Genomic DNA, 14,183 nt, shown 5'->3' with positions numbered 1-14,183 from the left:
AAAGGGGGAAGAACAAACATTTTGTACTTAGAATCAAATCTGCAACAGTTTAAACAGAACTGGGTGTTTTTTCCCCCTAAATTAAAAAAAAAAAAAAAAAAAAAAAAAAAAAAGAAAATAACTTTATTAGGACTATTTTGTGCAAAGTAATAACAGAGATGTGTCCCACAGACTGTTTACCTGTACTTGACTTCCTTACTGCAGAATATACCAGGGATACACTGGGCAAGGTGGACCATGAGGCAGGGGGCAAGTATACATGAGGGCAGAAACTTCCAGAACTTGCTGGGCAGGTTCGCTGTTCATTCTGGTCACCTGTCTGCTTAGCTCTGTGTTTACCAGCAAAACTGGTAGCATAACAATTACAGCTGCTGTCTTTGGACCCACAGGTTTGAATCTCAACGTCAGCTATAGCAACTTTGAGCAAGGTACTTATCTTAAACTGCTCTAGCAAAATCATCCAGCTATGTAAATGGGTAAATAATTGTAAGTGGCTTCACAGCGTAAATCATTTTGGAGAAAAGCGTCGGGTAAATGAATAAATGTACGGTACGAAGCCAGCTTTGACCGCAGCTACGCTGCCCGTCACTTTCTTCTGGTTCTGGCTGAACTTGCTACGTCACAGGGACGTCAACTGTATTTCAACGTTCATCTCACGTGCTGCTACCTTGTCAGGGTGATATAAAAGTTTCAGAAAACGAAAAGCAAGGTAACTGGGCCGACAATACTATAGTAGTTCTGGTACGCATCTCTGGTTGACATCTAGCCAAGTCATCTCAGGTTCTCCAACCTCAGTACTTGTGGACTAGCCTACTAACTAGCCTCCCTCAAACATGGGGCAGCAGGTAGCATAGTGGTAAGGCTGCCGTCTTTTGACTCAGAGGTCACAGGTTCAAATCCCACCATTTCTTGTAGAACCCTTGTGCAACACACTTACCCTACAGTGCTCCTGTAAAAAAAAATTACTCAACTGTATAAATGGATAAATAATGGTATGTAGCAGGAGAAAAGTGTGAGCTAAACGAATAAATGTGAACATTTGTTATGGTGGCACACTGCCGGCTTTAGTAACTTCAAAATGTACAAAAATTAGCGTTTGAGCAATTTATTCTGACAAGAGAAAAAAAGGCTCCTGTTTTATGCAGCAGATGAAAACTTTATACTCTATAACAATGTACATGTCACCAAGTCCTATTTAATTTATGGTTTAAATTTAGGCTATGGGTTCTTCAGTACATTTAATTACATCCATTCGGAAATCTACCAGCCTTTTCCGCACTTGTGCGTTTGGGGTGAAAGGGAGCGCGTCGGAGGAATCTCACAAACCTGGGGCTTCAGGATGCCCTCAGGAACCAGTTAAGGTCATATGAATCACGGTAAATACCTGACAAGTACTTCTACTACTCATTACCTGAGCAAGAAAGGGGTAGCAGGGCAAACAAAAACTGCAGTCTGCAACATCCAAAGTAAAACCCCGCATGCGACGTGTTTTCAATTTCGCCCATCACCCGCACTCTTCTCTAAGGCACTGACAGAATAACATCAGAGCGAAGGGTGGCTGAGAAATTGTATGCAGGAAATGGAAAGAAAAAGGGGGGGGAGCGCTCATGCAAGCTGCTTTTTGTCAATGAGAAGAACAAGTTCTGTTTCTCTTAAACCTACTCCAGATTAGAAAACAGGGACAGACACAAGGTTGTGAACGTAGAGGTCGTTGCCAGAACATCCGCAGGCTATTTTTACCGCAGCTTTACCATCCCCTCCCACCTAATCATCTCCCCACCAAAACCTCAAGACCCCTGGAACCTCTTGATCACAGTCAAGTCGACTAGTAAACGTCTTATGTCTGCATCTGCACTTTACGCCGAGAGTGATGTCTGCCCCCCCCCCCGGTGCGGTAACTCGCTTACCAGCCGGGACAGCATCAGGCTCCGCTGATTAGGTGCTGAGGAATCCCTGATGTGGCAGAATGTTCCAGACGAAACTAGCCACACAGAAAGCTCCTTAGGACGAGCCAGTGGTTGACCTTGTCCACCGAGACCTCACCAGGGTAGCGTCCCAATGGCGTCAGAACGAGCTCAGAATGTCAAACAGCAAACACTTTAACTCTATAATCCCCATGTTCTCCATTAATTACAAGAGCTAACCAAGAGCACTCAGGACATTCGGTGAAAAGACAAAAGATGTGATTATCATAATTATTTTGTCAGCTTTCTGCACTCAGCGATTCACAAAGCGCCCGTGTACAGGTGGTCCTCCACATACAACGCGGTTCTGTTCCGACGACCTTGTCGTAAGTCACAAACCCCCTTATGCTGTATTATACACACATTTTAAGGAAATATAAACGACTCCAATGCAGGAATTGTGCTTTGTATATTAAGGCTTTGTTACTTCCCCCCACTATTTTCACTGTTTATTCGTGTTAAAAATAATAGTATTAATACAAACAGTGCAGTATTGAAAGAAACAATATTTTCTGGATCTATTTGTCTTCCGGTTTTTCTTTTCAGCACCACCAGAGCACTCATTTTCTTGGCTAAATCACAATTCAGGACTTCTACAATATATAATAGGACTTTGCTTTATGTTTTCAGTAATTTCACACATTTTTAAATGTTCAAATAATTCAAATATATAGAACATAAAGTAAAGCAATTTTAAAATGGAGTACAGGCGATTTATGAATTCTGTAGTGAATACCGTACAGTAATCATTCATGATTAACACTTCTTCACTTAATAATTCCACTGTAAATACAAGTTACAAAGGGAATCGCAACAAAACGCAGTCGCGGGAACAGTGTTAATATCATAGAGCACATGGAGTGGTCGTCCTCAGACTTTATGACCAAATGTCGGGACTGGAAAGTAATATAATAAAGTTAACGGGACGGACAGTCGTCATAAGTCGAGGGGCACCTTAGGCTAAGTACAAATAGAGCAACTGCGGACGTGAGGTGAAGGAAACGACAGCCAAGGCGTGGCCTGCCAACCTTCAGGTCACAAGAAGTCCCTGACCGTAAACCAGTCTATATTAGTCCAAAATTATTTTAAAATGAGAACGAGGAAGGCGCTAATGAACTGAGGAAGGCTCTCGGGAGCTAAAGAATTCCACGTTTCGGCACATCGCTCCTTCCGGTTACGTCGGCAGCATCTTCTCATTCAGTTCCCGCCGTTAGTTATACGTGACGTGCACCGCCGCAGCCGCCACGCGCGATTTAACGAGATCCCCCATCAGCCGCGCACATCTGCCTAATTGGCTTAGCCAAGGAAGGGGTCACGTGACTGACTCCCCGTTCAGACATCCTGACCAATGGACGGACACCTACTAGCAATAGCAATTAGCTACAGCTCGTAGCATCGTTGTCGGCCCCGAAAGTGCAGCGGGTGCGAACGGATTATAACCGAGTAGTCTGCAGTTACCCTCCTACGGGACTATGTTTCTGAAAACAATTCCAGCAGAGTAACACCTTCACTGCCACTAATGTAACGTGACCCTCAATATTATATCACGTACAATTAATTAAATATAAGCATGCCATGTGTGTTTCTGGGATTTGAGTAAAAGTGGAATTTACATAGGGTTGAGGTCTGGACTGCGGAAACTCTTCAAGAAGGGTCTAAAAACTCACCTTTTCCGAACCCATTTCGCCCAAGATCTCTCCAGCTCATGTGGTGTAAACGTTCATGCACCGTAGCTTCATGAGCATCACCAGATAACGCCTTTAATCAGCCACTACTCCGGCACTGTCTGTATTTGCTTGCTTAAATTGTGTATCTTATATTTAAAAATAAAAAATGAAAAAACTGGTAGGAGGGTATCGGGATTCATCTATCCTGTTTATGCACCTACTTGAACGATGAACCTCGGTGCAGCAAGTGGTAACCTAGGTTTGCTTGAGACTTAATGTCTCATGTCGCAGCTATGTCTCCTCCTCTTAATGTAATGCAAATTGTACTTTAGTTTTGCTGAGATGTACGTCGCTTCGGACAAAAGCGTCTGCTAAATGAATAAATGTTCAATGACGAATGCCATTCATTCGTCCATAACTCGAATGTGAATTTGGCAGCGGTTCGACAGAATTCCCGCGCAACAGCTCATCTCCTTCCGCCTTCATCGTCCCCTCAGTGCGAATCCCCGCGCGCTGTAGCACGGAGAAGGCGCGCAACTCGCCGTCTTGTGCTGCGTTCGTTAATTCGAGAGGACTGGAGCTTATTCGTGCCAAATTACATCAGAGGAAGTCTATGAGGCTCCGTGGCCCACGTCGCTCTCCCCACCGAGGGTGACCTCATCCGGGTTAATATGAGGCCATTACACGAGGCTTTGTACATCAGATGGAATCACCGCGTGTGAAATTAACAACAGAGACACACTGCCCTACGCTCAGGGCGACCGGCGCCCAAGGCTGACCGTGCGGAACGGGAGCGGGCCTCCCGGCCTGACCACACCTCAGTGCAACAACACAGTGTCACACGCTACATATCCCCATGTTTGGGTGCTGCCAGGAAGAGAAAGGCAAACTAAGAGTGAGTCAAAAGTTTGACTTCGCCTGGACTGGAAGGTGAAAGCCAAGTGACCCGCAAGTGTCCTGCATCTCTGGGAATTGCTACGGAAGAGCTAGGAATTTACGCAGCTTATTGCTGGGCTGCAGCCTATTTAACGCGGATAAAGTGAATTTGACTTAATTCCAATTTAGCAGGTAACTGCAGCGGTAATCCAGGAATGACGTTCAAGCGAAACATGAACGAGGGAGATCGAGGCATCGAGCGGTCACAAGTGGCTGCCCGTGGCGCCGCGTGCACGGGAGCAGTGGCGAGCGAGGCCCTCGGCGCAGGAGCGCTAACGGGACACAGACCTCGCGGTCACAGGCCGCACGAAACCGTGAGAGGCGGCGTATTCTGCAAAGCCAAGCAGGCTGCATTCGCACAAGGCAGAAGCGGCCATCGGCGGCGTTCTTGGCGGTAAAGGTTAAACTGCCTGCTTAGCAAGCAGACAAAATGACTAGAGGCGATGGGAAGAGGGCGCCGCTCGCACCGTGGTAAAGCCGGGAGGGGAGAGCAGGGAAAGGCAGTGCGCGGGGGAGCATCGGGACGAGAGTCGAGCAGCGTTGGAGCACAGCCTCCGTGAAACAGATGCCCAAAATGTTCAACAGATTTACAGAGGATCTTCATATTCAGAGAAGCCACAGAAACTCTTTTAAAAAATAGTAATAAAAAAAATACAGGCCTTTTCATCTAAGAGATATAAAAACTCTGGCCATATGCTGGTACTGGGAACAACTTTTGATTGCTGATAGCAATTTAATGTGGGTGAGTATAGCAGCTCAACACAACACACAAGCAAAACTATCTGACTCCAGTAAAGAAACTTCAGCCATCGGAAAGCACGTGTGAAGGAGCTTTGGTTCAAGCACCTTTTGAGAGGACTGTGAAAGTCTTGCTAGAGAGAGAAAGGTCACTCTTCCCCCAGAGTGGAACCACAGCACAAGAGCCTGGACCAAGGAGGTGTGGTCCCCATGTCTCTCACTCAGTCCAAACCGAGGGGAGACTGCTGGTTCGACCGCCCGTGGTGACTCGGGACCATCTGGAGGCAGGAACTCCAGGTTCGAGGAGCCGAAGGCTGACAGGGCAGGAGAAGCAACTGAAGACGAGCGTTCATTTAACGGATGTAATATCAACTTAACACGATCACAGCAAGAAATCAAACAGCTATCAACATAAATAATTAATAAATGATGAATTAATAATTGATCCTAATTCAGGACGAGTAATGAATTTCAAAATGCCACCGCAGTGTGTACTTCACGTTTTAAACAGCCCCTCGCACGAAGCAGAAGTGAAGCATTACTCTGCTTTCCTAAACACCGGTGGGTCAGTCCTCAAGCATGCAGGCACCTCGGACCTCGACGCACAGCAATAAACAGAAAAGGAAGAATGCCTTAAATGCTGCTCAGTGATTTTATTTCGTAACTTGCTTCTGCAAAACACCTGAAAGTTTCCAACACAAACACACATTTTCAAGTACTTATATGATCCAAATGGTGTATACCCCTCCTTTAACTGTCTTAGTAGGCATCTATTTGCAATATATAGAGATATGTATGCTAGGTATTATTTGGCGCACCATATGCACGCAACAGGTAACCACTGTACAGAGAATACTTTTAGTTCCGAGTGTGCTGATCGTCATCAGCTGACAGCATCACTGGGACAAGGGCTTCAATAGTCCAGTTCCTGCAGAGCTGTGAAAACTTCCTCCCTCTAATCGGAGCCGAAGCCAGCAATGCCACAGCCGCTTCTACTACGGACACATAAGTTGGTGGAGGGGGTGTGCCACTGTGTTGCCATCCATCAAACCTCCATCGTCCATCAACCCCAGGAATGAAGCTGAGACTGGGAGAAAGGAGGGCCATGCTGATGAATGGCCAGGGGCCCCGCTTGTGCGGTCACTCCACACGGGAAGCAGGCTGCCTGGGAAATGAATAGGGTCTGGCAAACCTGACACTAGAGGGGGCAGGGGGTCTCCTAGACATGGACAAAGCCAGCAGTCTCAATGGGCTACAATGGAGGCTTTCCACTCAAAACACCACTCCCAGAAGCCCTGGTCCCCACACAATGGCATCCAAAAACGTGATCCTGGGAATGACCTGCCACCCTACGCCTAGCCAACAATCTTGTCAGTCTCAGGGATGGTACGGCACATGCTTAAAAAAATTCTAAGAAATGCTTCCTTACAAGCCCACACTCTACGGGGTATTCTGTGCCATCTTCATTAACATACCCTAAGCCCCACCATTCAAAGCCGAGTGCATAAGGGCCACAGAACCACATATTCTCTCTAAGTGCTTAAAACCTTGATGCAATGTGAGCCCCTCTGCTGCCCCCCTGCCCGAGTTCTCTCTCTGCCCCAAGCCTGTGTTTATTCGGGCTCTATTTCCATGCTCTATGCTCTGTGTCCCAGAGTAATGACAATAGGAAGATGCTGGCCTGCAGCCCAGGGTGTGCTGAACCCCGGTACACACTACCGGCTCTGTCAGATGGTATAAAGGATGACTTTGGGGAATGTCTCATCTGGTACCTTTCTCCCACAAACACTAATTCGGCAGCCAAACATACTTTTCAATGGGGCCACAGCAAAGTCTCACCTCTTCCCAGCGAACCCTCGGCAACACATCCAGTCGAAACCTACAATGCTGTAACCCTATCGCATTCACTTGCTTGACCCCATGACAGATGCAGTAGAGGCAGGAAAAAACAAAATCTTCACTCAGCGTGCTTATACATCTGGACATCACAATGATTTATAAAAGACATACATTCATACTGTTTATTCTAAAACAATGCTTTAGAGCCAAAACAGACTTCCCTATTGTCTTGCCTTTCCACTTTCTTATAGGCAGCCATTTTTTTATTTTTTATTTATTTATTTTTTTTACATGCATCACAATATTCCAGATTCTGGCACCATTTGCATTCGAACTTTAAATTTACACTCAGATACACAGACACAACAGAGCAAATATATGAGCCAATTAAATGCAGGACCATATGTAAATGACTTGCCAGGCAATATGCATCGAGCTTCTGACAAATGAAGCTGAAATAAGGAGCCCAGTTAATCCTTTCATCCTAAGCAGTGTAAAGGGAACGCCTGTCGTGCTGGAAACAGACACCTGCTTGTACCGTGGCTTCCCCCGCCATCGAAGCTACAGCGAGCAGTCTGCGCTCAGGCAGCTCAACCAAGATGTAAATGCGTGAAGCTGGAAAAGAGGCAAATGGGGGGGAAAGTAGGGCATCCAATAGACAGCTACACATTAAAAAGACGTTATTAATATTCATAGAATGAGAGGACTTCAGATCCTTGAAGTATGCATTACTATACTCCAGCATCCACTTACCTCCCGAAAGGAAGTCCCTGTAACATGAGCGTAGCACACTGGAGACTACCATGCTGAACACACTGAAACTCATGAGCTCTCAGTCAAGTTCCCATTGGCTCAAGCAAGGCGGAGCACCCGGACAGACTGGCACCCGGCACTAACTGCCAAGGCAGCTGTAGTGTCCAAATGCAGGGGTTTGGCAAGCAGAGCATTGCAGGGTTAATACCGTGCAGTTTGGCATGAGAACCGTGTCAAATGGTCACTGATGTGCAAGGCAACGAGCTCTCGCTCAACAAGGATACTATAAAACCCTGGGAAAGAATCAGTTTGGACATCCACGTGTCGTTTTCCCTTCCAGCGAAGGCTGCAGTGGCACTACGGTATAGCTACCCTCCTAGTGAGTTCACCTGCTGCCGGGATTCAAGTAATGACAACAACAACTGGTTTCAATGGCTGAGACCTGATGGCTGACAAGATCAGCAACCATGGGTCTGCTTACTGACCTTAGCTTCCACAAACCACAGCTCTGCCTTGGCATATATAATTTTTTTGTATCCAAAACATCCACACAGGTACACTGTCAACATTAGAATCCCTAGGAGGAGCACCGATACTTGAATGCCCAGAGGCTTATTTTTTCTCCTTTTCTTTGAGGCTGGGAGTTTGTTTTCCTCTCCTCAACTGCCAGCTGGCCAGTCCTAATATTTCACTACAACTGCTGCTATTCAGTATTTTAACATGGAGCTTTGTTCAGCACTGTGTTCTGTTGGAGAGAAGGCCCTGTGCAAGAATTAAAAGTTGAACAGATTCCATGTAAGTGAAGTGCAAGTCCTGACAATGATATGCTATTATTTCTTTACTTATCCAAAGTAACCTTTGGTTTTATGACTTCATACGTAGTAATTAAACGCCTTGGGTTCAAGAGTTCTACAGCAGGGATGCAAGTAGGAACAGCAGCCCTCATGCTAGTTTGGTACCCCTGACCACTGTGTCACACAATTCCAATGGAAGCAGTACAGAACCTAATGCTATTCCACCCTGAAACAAAGAAAAACTTCGAAAAGCCTTTATACAAACCCTAAAGGGCTTGTACGGCTTAAAACAAGGCAAGCAGCAAGACATGAAGTCGTCAGTTCAGAAACGAAATTTTAAAACTAATTCAATAAATATTATAATTTGATTTAAAAAAAAAAAATGTTTTTTTTTTTTTTTTTTTTTTAACCAAACTCTAGTAAAACTCACAGCGGAAAACAATGCTTTTAACAATGCAGCTTTTTATTAGTGTGCACTGCCACATTTTCTTATTAAAAATGTCCTCTGGGAGATGATGAAAAACCATCAACAATAAACGTGTGTTTCAAGTGCCACAAAGGCCTGGCCTCGGCACATTCACAGCGAAACGTGCTGGGAAAGTCGAGCAGACCATTAGAGGAACTATGAACTCACCAAGAGGGGGTTATTGTGTCCCAGACCTGGATGGGCAAAACATTTCATACAGCTGTGTCCCCCTGAGGCTCTCTCCTTATGGAACTGGGTGTACTCAGTCACGGAGAACAGGGAGAACTTAGTGATGGAGCTCAATGTCCTCAGCAGGGGTGCGGTGTTTCAGGGCCCGCCCCAATGATGTCGCCCACGCGACACACTTAAATCAACACAGAGCGCATGTTTTCATCTGGCTGGGGGACAGACAGCCCAGCAACCGCTGCCAGTCTGCAGTGTGTTCCCAGCTGTCAACAAAAGTGACAAGATGACAGACTGTGAAAGCTGGTACATTTTAGATGACTGGCAATTTTCTGGTTGAGGGAAATAAGAGTAAAAGAGGATTTCTACATTCTTTGGCCAGAGCAAACGGGGTGTTGTACGTGTGCGATGGGGTGACTTCAGCGTTGTCCTGGGCCAGATGGTTTCCATGAGACACAAGACACGCAAGCAAACAAGAACAGCAAAAACAACTTTTAAAAAAAAAAAAAAAAAAAAAATCACAGTCTCGAGCAGAGCAACTCTAAACTTCCGTTGCATTTGTCTTGAAATCGAATTCAAAAGGCCCAACGTGCAGAACCTTGGGTGAGACTGCAGGAGAGCTGCTATATCATTCCGCTTGAAGAGACCCTTAATAAGAGGCCTGTGAAGGCCAGCGTGCATTTCCATAGCGCCACGCACCGAACTAAGGTGAACAATCAAATCATTACAACTCGGGCCTCGGCACATCTCGACGATGGACCTACAGCCCGCAGCACTGACGATGGCAGGAGGCATTTCGTTTCCTTGTCAAACCCCTTACCAACACACTGCGAGGAAACACTAAGTTTAGCTACAGAGGCTGAAAGAGTACGGAATAAGGGGTCGGAACAAAAGTACTGTCTATGAACGGTCTTAGGGCATATGAAACAGAGTAATTTAAGGATCCCGGCCGACATGCCGAGCAACGCTCCGGATAAAGCTGTAGTACATCAAAGTTGTATTGATTAGGTCTGAAGTAAGACATGCTGCAAAAACTTCTAATTGGCTTATTTTTAGAAACACAGCCCATTACAGTTTTTTTTTTCTTTTTTTTAAATTCTTTTTTAGATCTCTCCTGTGGGACCTCATTCCATACGTTTCTCTATTCCGCTTGCAGACAGCGTGAGCTCATCGAGGCCTTCATACTGAATTCATACCTAATTCAAGTATGTCAACACCACAAAGGGACAAACATATCACGAGGCTCAGGGTCCATTAGGACAGATGTTGAACTTTCAGTTGAATTCACAAGTTCTTACATGGCAAGGTGGTAAATGCTTTGACAGTACAACATGAAGGCTGAAAAGTGTCAAAGCAAGGTTGAAGCACAGTCGCCTTGTGGAGTATTCCTGAGAACACATGGAGATGTACCTGCAACCTGTTGAAGTTGATGGGGGAAAAAAAGCATAAGATCCCATCATCTCCATACTGAGACCGCTGCACATATCTATCTTATATATGAAGACATCCTGGACAGAGCTAATGATGTCTGTCACAAGTGTCATTGATAGGATGCAGGAGAGGAAACTGAATGGAGGAATTCATTAAAAAAATAAATCAAAATAAATGAAAGTATGTGACCACCAGCAAAAGCTACTGTATGATGGCCCCGATCAGAGGCAATCGATACCGGAAAAATTAAAGCCTGACTGGCCACGGCACATTTCCAATAATGCCTTTATTGATGATGCAACGATGCAATATGAGGGTCTGTCCTTTCGGGGCTGAGCTCGAGTCGTGACCATATTTAACGGAAATCGAGATTGAGAGCCTGTCGGAGCTGATGTGTATAAAGAACAGCGACAGGTCTATCCCTAGTCTACTCTGGTGGGGAAGCTCTTTCATCCATCTTTCCAAAATGAGCTAACCCTAACTCAGTTGGGTGGAGGCGAAAAACCAGTGAGTAATTTATAGCAAAGTGGCACAGAATATAGGCTGCAGCTCAGAGGGTGCTGCTGCCAAAAGAGGTAGGGATACCTGCATAGGTTCTGCCCCACTGTGGGATGATGTTTACATGCTATGGGACACCTGCAGACCTGCCACATCTTGCACTGTCACCATCTCCGCTGCGATGACAATTTCCCCAGTTGGAGATATCCATCACACCTGTGTATGAAGGTCATAGGTCTTCCTCAATGGGGAAAAAAAACCCCGCTCGAGGCCTTTAACTTAACTCAATTTTCCCAACCAGTCATATCCATTCTCAAACGATTGAAATGACTTATGTTAACGGAAAACATTAAACAGACATGCGCAAATGTGGAATAAATCTGTAAAGTTAAAGCAACTGCACTTGTCTAGACTGTATGATTGAATAAGAAATCTTCAGAACAAGTCCAAGTGTATGAATGAGAATATCAACTCATTTGTAATGCTGAGCTCAAAGTATGTGGATAAGTATCTTTTTTTAATAGCTAAACCAAAACTTAGTTATTTGAAAAAAATAGTTAGCAGTGAAAAAAATGTTTTCAAATTTTCAACTTTAATTCAGCGGTCATTATGTTGATTACAAAAATACTCCATCCACACAACATTTAATCATTCTTTGCCTTCCAGTATTGAAGGGATTAATAATTGATATGATTCATGATAGTTTATTCAAGTTTGCCAAGTTTCAGGAAATTAAACATTTTATTGAGACAAAAACACATGTAAGAGTTGACTCAGACCAAACTGAATTTGGTACAATAATTTAAAAAAGCATTCCTAGTCCTCCAGTAATGCTTTCTTCACCACGATTAGAACTGTGCAATTCATTCAATCAGCAGCTTAATCAGAGCAAATTAAGAGCTCAGCTGCAGCTAAATGCCACTTACAGAGGAGCTGACAGGACCACGGTTGAAAACCTCGGTAATTGATAGCTATTAGAAAGAAAGTGACCAAATTATCATTAAGAACCTAATCTTGGGAAAACTTAAACATTTTAAAAGGTATTTATCTATTATGCCATTAACGTCAATCCATGCAAAAACTTTAACAGTGTGTAGGATGTCCCAGTCAAAGCATCTTAATGACACTGCGAAACACTAAATGTGCATTATATTAATGACAGCGTTACAAAGCGATAGTTTGAGTCATTCTTGCTGCATATTTTTTTTTTTGTTTAGCACAACTTATCTCCTTATGAAACAGAATACTTTGCCAGAGCGTATGGAGGATGTGGCATGTATTAAAGGGCTACTTTAGTTGCCAGCGGACACTGAGTTCAAGTTGATGGAGGGCAGTTCATGGCACTGGATACTTTTCATTTAAAAAAAAAAAAAAAAAAACTGAAAATGATCTTGAAAAGCGTGTTTGAAATTGAGTTTTTTTTTTTTTTTTTTTCGTCGTCAACAGAACGCAGGACAAAAGGACTGAGGTCACTTCAAGCCCTACCTTAAAATCATTCTGCAGGTTTCCAAAATTAAATATCAAATCTAAAACTGTTTCCCCATATTAAAATGTCTGCACACCAGTCACCAGTTCTTGGTCTCACCCCTAACGCCGTAGAATACAGTAGAAATTGTCGACTGGAAAGGGGCTGAGAATCTGAGTTGGATACAAACACCTCCAGCCCTGGGTTGAGAGAACAGCTGGCGAAAGCCCCTGACAGCAACCTCTGGGAAGGCCAGAAGCCCCATGTGCCCCCTGGCCCCCAAGTCCAGTGAGGGTTTGCATACTGGACAGGACAGCTGCTCAGACATCCAACACTAAATCAATACAAAAGCAACCAACAGCTCTTTCTCACCCTTCTCCATCTCCATTTCCCCAGCACCACCCCACGTAATTCAATCTCATCTCCGGTGGTCTCCGTGGACCGTGCCCCCGCTAACTCATTGAACCTCTATTAAAGCCAGGAGTTTGGCCCTCTTGCTCTACGCACATTCCGTAGATGACACCGTCTGCCGCAGTCGTGACCGTGCGCTCAAAGAAGCGCACCAGCTAAAGTGCTCTGCATCACCACAGCGACACACTGGTCACCCTACAGGAGCACATGGGGGCATGGTGGGGGCCAAGAATCCCATGCGCCATGAGTAAAGGCAAGAGAAAGCAGTGGGTATTTAACGCAGGGTTTACCACGTCACACAGTTTCTCCTCCGCGTTCCGCTTGGATCAGCAGTCGCCATCGTTGTGGGAACGCAGCCGATATTTATAGAGAACACATGCACTGAAGTCATAGTTTAGTGCAGATAGCTACAGATAACGGAACAGTCATCCTCCTCATGCATTCCAACACGCTGCAACATACTGATTTTATAACAACAGGAAAAAAAAAAAAAAACCCCAAACAAAACATTAATTTGATGTCATTCCTACACTGGTTCCCAAGGAGACCCTGCTGAAAGAAATTAGTCATCACTTCCAGCATCAGGTGATTCTTAAGTGTATTAGATTTGTTCTTTATTGCTCTGCTCCAAGGAATGGCCAGAAGAGATTTGTGTCTTGTTTTATTGAGTGGAGTCACACAGACCTGTCGCTTCAGGCTATCTGCTTATAAACAATGCCACCGACGGGTACCGAGGCTGAACGCTTCCTCAACCGTTCCCCGCCTCTTTGCCTTCGGTCTGCGCTCCATACCCTCGCACCCTACCGCCTCCTGACAGCACCCCCTCCCAGTGAACTTTCCAGGCCGCTTGCTCGTCCCATCCCATCGGGCCCAAGCGCCACGAGCGCTCACGTGGAAATGTCTCGACCTCGGCGCGCACACCTCTTGCACACGGCATGCCTTCGCGATTCCCACGGTCTCGAACAGGCCTGTCATTCATGTCTTAACTGCTGCCTTCAAGTCACACAATTCTTCCGATTTCCTACAAAAAAAAAAAAA

The 14,183-nt window shown here is 45.1% G+C and overlaps 1 protein-coding gene across 2 annotated transcripts in view; it reads right to left on the bottom strand.

Annotated features, from left to right (window-relative positions):
- Positions 1 to 14,183, bottom strand: part of arhgap32b (Rho GTPase activating protein 32b) — a 106,896-nt gene that overhangs the window by 66,058 nt on the left and 26,655 nt on the right. The window lies entirely within an intron of this gene.

This window comes from Scleropages formosus, chromosome 4 (genome assembly GCF_900964775.1).
Source record: "Scleropages formosus chromosome 4, fSclFor1.1, whole genome shotgun sequence".
In the NCBI taxonomy this organism is placed as follows: Eukaryota; Metazoa; Chordata; class Actinopteri; order Osteoglossiformes; family Osteoglossidae; genus Scleropages; species Scleropages formosus.
The sequence above is the reverse complement of the archived record's forward strand: the minus strand, read 5'-3'. Positions and strand labels throughout refer to the sequence as shown.